The following is a 7,868-nucleotide window of genomic DNA, read 5'->3' on the forward strand; positions in this document are numbered from 1 at the left end:
CCATTGTCAATTACGAGCGCCCCCTGTCAACTAGGAGTGCCCCCTGTCAAGGAGGAGTACCCCCTGTCAATTAAGAGTGCCCCCTGTCAATGAGGAGTGCCCCTGTCAATTCGGTGTGCCCCCTGTCAATTCGGGGTACCCCTGCCAATTAGTGCTCACTGTCAATGAAGAGTTCCCCCTGTCAGTGATGAGTGCCCCCTCCCCCCCCCCCGTCAATGAGGAGTGCCCCCTGTGAATAAGGAGGGCCCCCTGTCACCATGGAGTGACCCCTGTCGATTATGAGTTCCCCCTGTCAATTAGCAGTGCCCCCTATCAATGAGGAGTGCCCTCTGCCAGTTAGGAGATCCCCCTGTCAATTAGGAGTGCCCCCTGTCAATGAGGAGTGCCCTGTGTCAATTCGCAGTGCCCCCTGTCAATTCGGAGTGCGCCTGTTAATTATGTGTTTCACATGTCAATTACGGGTGCCCCTGTCAATTAATAGTTCCCCCTGTCAATGAGGAGTTCCCACTGTCAATGATGAGTGCCCCTAACAATTTTGAGTGCCCCCTTTCAATTAGGAGTGACCCCCGGTCAATTCGGATTGTCCCCTGTCAATTTGGAGTGCACAACCGTCAATTAGGAGATACCGCTGTCAAGGAGGAGTGCCCCTGTCAAATGGAGAGCCCACTGTCAATGAGGAGTGCCCCCTGTCAACTAAGGGCTCCCCCTGTCAGTTAGGAGTGCCCCCTACCAATTAGGAGTGACCCCTGCCAATTAGGAGTCCCCCTGTCAATGAGGAGTGCCCCCTGTCAATGAGGAGTTCCCCCTGTCAATGAGGAGTGCCCCCTCGCAATGGGGAGTACCTCCAATCAATGAGGAGTGCTCCCATGTCACCAAGGAGTGACACCTGTCAATTTGGAGTGCCCCCTGTCATTTAGGAGTGCCCGCCCAGTCAATGAGGAGTGTCTCCTCTCAATGAGGAGTACCCCCTTTCAATTACTGGTGCCCCTTCTCAGTTAGGAGCTCCCGCTGTCAGTAAGGAGTGCCCCTTCTCATTTCCGACCGCCCCCTGCCTTTTAGGATTGACCCCTGCTAATTAGGAGTGCCCCCAGTGAATTTGCAGTGCCCCCTGATAATTTGGAGTACCCCTGGCAGTTAGGAGTGCCCCCTGTTAATTAGGAGTGCCCCCTGTCAATACGGATTGCACCCTGCCAATTTTGAGTGCCCCCTGTCAATTAGGAATGCCCCCTTGTCAATTAGGAGTCCCCCCTCTTAATTCGGAGCTCCCCCTGTCAATAAGGAGGCCCGTGTAAATGAGGAGTTCCCCTTGTCAATTCGGAGTGCCCCCTGTCAATGAGGACGCCCCTGTCAATGGGGAGTTTAATTTGTCAATTAGGAGTGCCCCCTGTCAACTAGGAGTGCCCCCCGTCAGTTAGGAGTGGCCCCTGTCAATTAGGAGTACCCCCTGTCAATTAAGAGTGCCCCCTGTCAATGAGGAGTGCCCCTGCCAATTGTATCTTCCCCTTGTCAATTTGGAGAGCCCCTGTCAATTAGTAGCACCCCCAGTCAATCAGGACTTCTCCCTGTCAATGATGGGTGCCCCACCCCCCCCCCCCGTCAATGAGGAGTGCCACCTGTCAATGAGGAGTGCCACCTGTCAATGAGTGCTCCCTGTAAATTAGGAATGTCCGCCGTTTAAAAAGGATTGCCCCCTGTCAATGAGGAGTGCCCACTTGTCAATGAGGAGTACCCCCTTTCAATTAGGAGTGCCCCTTGTCAGTTACGAGCTCCCCCTGTCAATGAGGAGTGCCCCATGTCACCTAGGAGTGACCCCCATCACTTTGGAGTGCCCCGTGTCAATTAGGAGTGCCCGCCCTGTCAATGAGGTGTGCCCCCTGTCAATGAGGAGTGCCCACTTGTCAATGAGGCGTGTGCCCCTGTCAATTGGGAATGCCCGCAATGTCAATGAAGAGTGTCCCCTGTCAATGTGGAGTGCCCCCTTTCAATTAGGCGTGCCCTTTGTCAGTTAGGAGCTCCCCCTGTCAGATGGAGTGCCCACTGCCATTTAGGTGCGCCCCCTGCCGATTAGGAGTGACCCCTGATAATTATGAGTACCCCTTTCAATTTGGAGCGCCCTGACAATTTGCAGTACCCCTGTCAATTTGTAGTGCCCCCTGTCAATTAGGAGTGCCCCTGCCAATTAGGAGTGCAACTGCCATGTAGGAGTCCCCCCTTTCAATTGCATTCCGTCCCTGCCAATTGTAGTGCACCCTGTGAATTGGAGTGCCCCCTGTCAATTGGAGTGAAACCTGTTAATTAGAGTGTCCCCTGTCAATTAGGAGTGCCCCCTGTCAATAAGGAGTGCCCTCTGTCAATAAGGAGGGCCCCCTGTCAGGAAGGAGTGCCAACTGTCAATTAGGAGTTCCCTTGCCAACTAGGAATGCCCCATTGCAATTAGGAGTGGCCTCTGTCAATTGGAGTGCCCCCTGTCAATTGGAGTGAAACCTGTTAATTAGAGTGCCCCCTATCAATTAAGAGTGCCCCACCGTCAATTAGGTGAGCCCGTTGTCAATTAGGAGTGCCCCCTGTCAATTAGGAGTGCCCGCTGTCAAATAGGAGTGCCCTCTCTCAATTCGGAGTGCCCCCTGTCAAGAGGCAGGCCCCTGTCAATGAGGAGTTCCCCTTGTCAATTAGGAGTGCTCCCTGTCATTTAGAAATGCCCCTGTCAATGGGGAGCGCCCCCTGTCACCAAGGAATGAGCCCCGTCAATCAGGAATGCCCCCTGTCAATTAGGAGTGCCCCTGTCAATAAGGAGTGTCCACTGTCAATGCGGTGTATCCTCTGCCAATAAGTAGTGCCCCCGCCAATGAGGAGAGGACCCTGTCAATTAGGGGTGCCTGCCATGTCAATGAGGAGTGTCGCCTGTCAATGCGGAGTACGCCCTTTCAATTCGGAATGCCCCATGTCAATTATGAGTGCCCCATTTGAATTAGGAGTGCCCCCTGTCAATGAGGAGACTCCCCTGAAAATTAGGAATGCCCCTGTCAATGAATAGTGTGCCCCAACAATTCGGAGTGGCCATGTTAATTAGGAGTGCCCCCTGTCAATTAAGAGGGACCCTGTCAATGAGGAGTTCCCTTTGTTAATTAGGAGTGTCCCCTATCAATTAACAGTACCCCCTGCCAACTAGGAGTGACCGCTGTCAATTAGGAATCCCGCCTGTCAATTGGATTCCCCCCCTGCCAATTGGAGTGCACCCTGTCCATTGGAGTGCCGCCTGTTAATTGGAGTGAAACCTGTTAATTAGAGTGCCCCCTGTCAATTAGGAGTGCCCCCTGTCAGTAAGGATCGCCCCCCGTCTATAAGGAAGGCCCCCTGTCAAATAGGAGCGCCAAATTTCAATGAGAAGTGCCCCACGTCAATTGGTAGTGCACCGTGTCAATTAGGAGTGCCGCATGTCAATTATGAGTGCCCCATGTCAATTAGGAGTGCCCCCTGACAATTGGCAAACTCCCCTGTAAATTAGGAATGCCCCGTCAATGAATAGTGTCACATGTCAATTAGGAGTGCCACTGTCAATTAGGAGTGCCCCCTGTCAATGAGGAGTGCCCACTATCAATTTGGAGTGCCCCCTGTCAATCAGGAAGCACCCTGTCAATGAGGAGTTCGCCGTGTTAATTAGGAGTTCCCCCTATCAATTAAGAGTGCCCCACCGCTAATTAGGTGAGCACATTGTCAATTAGGAGTGCCCGCTCTCAATTCGGAGTGCCCCCGTCAATAAGGAGGCCCCTGTTAATCAGGAGTTCCCCTTGACAATTCCGAGTTCCCCTTGTCAATTCGGAGTGCCCCCTGTCAATGAGGTGGCCCCTGTCAATGAGGAGTTCCCCTTGTCAATTAGGAGTGCCCCCGTCAACTAGGAGTGACCACTGTCAGTTAGGAGTGCCCCCTGACAATTAGGAGTGCCCCCTGTCATTGAGGAGCGCCCCCTGTCACCAAGGAGTGACGACCCCCCCCGGCAATTAGGAGTGCCCCCTGTCAATGCGGTGTAACCTCTGACAATGAGTAGTGCCCCCTGCCAATGAGGAGAGGCGCGTGTCAATTAGGAGTGCCTGCCCTGCCAATGTGGAGAGTCCCCTGTTAATGAGGAGTACCCCCTTTTAATTCGGGGTGCCCCTTGTCAGTTAGGAGCTGCCCCTGTCAGTTAACAGTGCCCCCTGTCATTTACGAGCGCCCCCTGCCAATTAGCAGTGACACCTTCCAATTGGGAGCACCGCCTGTCAATTTGGAGGGCCCTGAAAATTTGGAGAACCCCTGTCAACTTGTAGTTCCCCCTGCCAATTAGGAGTGCCCCCTGCCAATTTGGAGTTCCCTTGCCAACTAGGAGTGCCCCATTGCAATTAGGAGTGGCCTCTGTCAATTGGAGTGCCCCCAGTCAATTGGAGTGAAACCTGTTAATGAGAGTGCCCCCTTTCAATTAGGAGTCCCCTCTGTCAATAAGGTGTGTCCCCTGTCAACAAGGAGCCCCCCCCCGTCAATAATGAGTGCCAACAGTCAATGAGGAGTGCCCTATGTACATTAGAAGTGCCCCTGTCAGTGAGTAGTGCCCCCAACAATTTGGAGTGCCCTGTCAATTAGGAGTGCCCCTGTCAACGAGGAGGCCCCTGTCAATGAGGAGTTCCCCTTGTCAATTCGGAGTACCCCTTGTCAGTTTGGAGCTGCCCCTTGTCAACTGGGAGTGGCCCCTTTCAATTAGGCGTCCCGCCTGTCAATTGGATTCCCCCCGTGCCAATTCGAGTGCCCCCTGTCAATTGGAATGCCCCCTGTCAATTAGAGTGAAACCTGTTCATTCGCGGGTCCCACTGTCATTGAGGAGTACCCCCTGTCAATAAGGAGGGCCCCCTGTCAATAAGGAGTGCCAACTGTCAATGAGGAGTGCCCAACGTCAATTAGTTGTGCCCCATGTCAATTAGGAGTGCCCCATGTCAATTATGAGTGCCCCATATCAATTAGGAGTGGCCCCTGTAAATTAGGAGACTCCCCTATCAATGAGGAGTGCCCCCTGTCAATTAGGAGTGCCCCCTGTCAATTAGGAGGCACCCTGTCAATGAGGAGTTCCCCGTGTTAATTAGGAGTGCCACCTATCAATTTAGAGTGCCCCACCGTCAATTAGGTGAGCCCCTTGTCAATAAGGAGTGCCAACTGTCAATTAGGAGTGCCCAACGTCAATTAGTTGTGCCCCATGTCAAATAGGAGTGCCCCATGTCAATTATGAGTGCCCCATATCAATTAGGAGTGGCCCCTGTCAATTAGGAGACTCCCCTATCAATGAGGAGTGCCCCCTGTCAATTAGGAGTGCCCCCTGTCAATTAGGAGGCACCCTGTCAATGAGGAGTTCCCCGTGTTAATTAGGAGTGCCACCTATCAATTAAGAGTGCCCCACCGTCAATTAGGTGAGCCCCTTGTCAATTAGGACTGCCCCCTGTCAATTAGGAGTGCCCACTGTCAATTAGGATTGCCCGCTCTCAATTCGGTGTGCCCCCTGTCAATAAGCAGGCCCCTGACAATGAGGAGCTCCCCTTATCAATTCGGAGTGCCCCTTGGCAGTTTGGAGCTGCCCCTTGTCAACTAGGACTGGCCCCTGTCAATTAGGAGTTCCGCCTGTCAATTGGATTCACCCCCTGCCAATTGGAGTGCCCCCTGTCAATTGGAGTGAAACCTGTTAATTAAAGTGTCACACTGTCAATAAGGACGGCCCCCTGTCAATAAGGAGTGCCAACTGTCAATGAGGAGTGCCCAACGTCAATTAGTCGTGCCCCATGTCAATTAGGATTGCCCCCTGTCAATTGGGAGTGCCCGCTGTCAACTAGGAGTGCCCGCTCTTAATTCGGAGTGCCCCTTATCAATAAGCAGGCCCCTGTCAATGAGGAGTTCCCCTTGTCAATTTTGAGTGCCCCCTGTCAATTAGGAGTGCCCCATGTCAATGGGGAGCGCCCCCTGTCACCAAGGCATGACCCCCGTCAATCAGGAATGCCCCCTATCAATTAGGAGGGCCCCCTGTCAATGAGGAGTGTCCACTGTCAATGCGGTGTAACCTCTGCCAATACATAGTGCCCCCTGTCAATGAGGAGAGGGCCCTGTCAATTAGGGGTGCCTGCCATGTCAATGAGGAGGGTCCCCTGTCAATGAGGAGTACCCCCTTTCAATTCGGAGTGCCCCATGTCAATTATGAGTGCCCCATGTGAATTAGGAGTGCCCCCTGTCAATGAGGAGACTCCCCTGTCAATTAGGAGCGCCCCGTCAATGAATAGTGTCCCATATCAGTTAGGAGTGCTCTCTGTCAATTACGAGTGCACCCTGTCATTGAGGAGCGCCCCCTGTCACCAAGGATTTACCCCCGTCAATTAGGAGTGCCCCCTGTCAATTAGGAGTGTCCCGTCAATGAGGAGTGTCCACTGTCAAAGCGGAGTAACCTCTGTCAATGAGTAGTGCCCCCTGCCAATGAGGAGAGGCGCGTGTCAATTAGGAGTGCCTGCCCTGCCAATGAGGAGAGCCCCCGTAAATGAGGAGTACACCCTTTCAATTCGGGGTGCCCCTTGTCAGTTTGGAGCTGCCCCTGTCAGTGAGGAGTGCCCCCTGTCATTTACGCGCGCCCCCTGCCAATTAGGAGTGACCCCTTCCAATTGGGAGCGCCGCCTGTCAAAATGGAGGGCCCTGACAATTTGGAGAACCCCAGTCAACTTGTAGTTCCCCCTGTCAATTAGGAGTGCCCCCTGCCAATTAGAAGTTCCCTTGCCAACGAGGAGTGCCCCATTGCAATTAGGAGTGGCCTCTGTCAATTGGAGTGCCCCCTGTCAATTGGAGTGAAACCTGTTAATTAGAGTGCCCCCTTTCAATTAGGAGTCCCCTCTGTCAATGAGGTGTGTCCCCTGTCAATAAGGAGCCCCCCCCCCGTCAATAATGAGTGCCAACAGTCAATGAGGAGTGCCCTATGTAAATTAGAAGTGCCCCTGTCAGTGAGTAGTGCCCCCAACAATTTGGAGTGCCCTGTCAATTAGGAGTGCCGCTGCCAACGAGGAGGCCCCTGTCAATGAGGATTTCCCCTTGTCAATTCGGAGTGCCCCTTGTCAGTTTGGAGCTGCCCCTTGTCAACTAGGAGTGGCCCCTGCCAATTAGGAATCCCGCCTGTCAATTGGATTCCCCCCCGCCAATTTGAGTGCCCACTGTCAATTGTGATGCCCCCTGTCAATAAGGAGTGCCAACTGTCAATGAGGAGTGCCCAACGTCAATTACTTGTGCCCCATATCAATTAGGAGTCGCCCCTGTCAATTAGGAGACGCCCCTATCAAAGAGGAGTGCCCCCTGTCAATTAGGAGTGCCCCCTGTCAATTAGGAGGCAACCTGTCAATGAGGAGTTCCCCGTGTTAATAAGGAGTGCCACCTATCAATAAAGAGTGCCCCACCGTCAATTAGGTGAGCCCCTTGTCAATTACGAGTGCCCACTGTGAATTAGGAGTGCCCGCTCTCAATTCGGAGTGCCCCCTGTCAATAAGCAGGCCCCTGTCAATGAGGAGTTCCCCTTATCAATTCGGAGTGCCCCTTGTCAGTTTGGAGCTGCCCCTTGTCAACTAGGACTGGCCCCTGTCAATTAGGAGTCCCGCCTGTCAATTGAATTCACCCCCTGCCAATTGGAGTGCCCCCTGACAAATGGAGTGTCCCCTGTCAATTGGAGTGAAACCTGTTAATTGGACTGTCCCACTGTCAATGAGGAGTGCCCCCTGTCAATAAGGAGGACCCCTTGTCAATAAGGAGTGCCAACTGTCAATGAGGAGTGCCCAACGTCAATTAGTCGTGCCCCATGTCAATTAGGAGTGCCCCTTGTCAATGTTGAG

Source organism: Mustelus asterias, unplaced genomic scaffold, assembly GCF_964213995.1.
Source record: "Mustelus asterias unplaced genomic scaffold, sMusAst1.hap1.1 HAP1_SCAFFOLD_36, whole genome shotgun sequence".
Classification (NCBI taxonomy): Eukaryota; Metazoa; Chordata; class Chondrichthyes; order Carcharhiniformes; family Triakidae; genus Mustelus; species Mustelus asterias.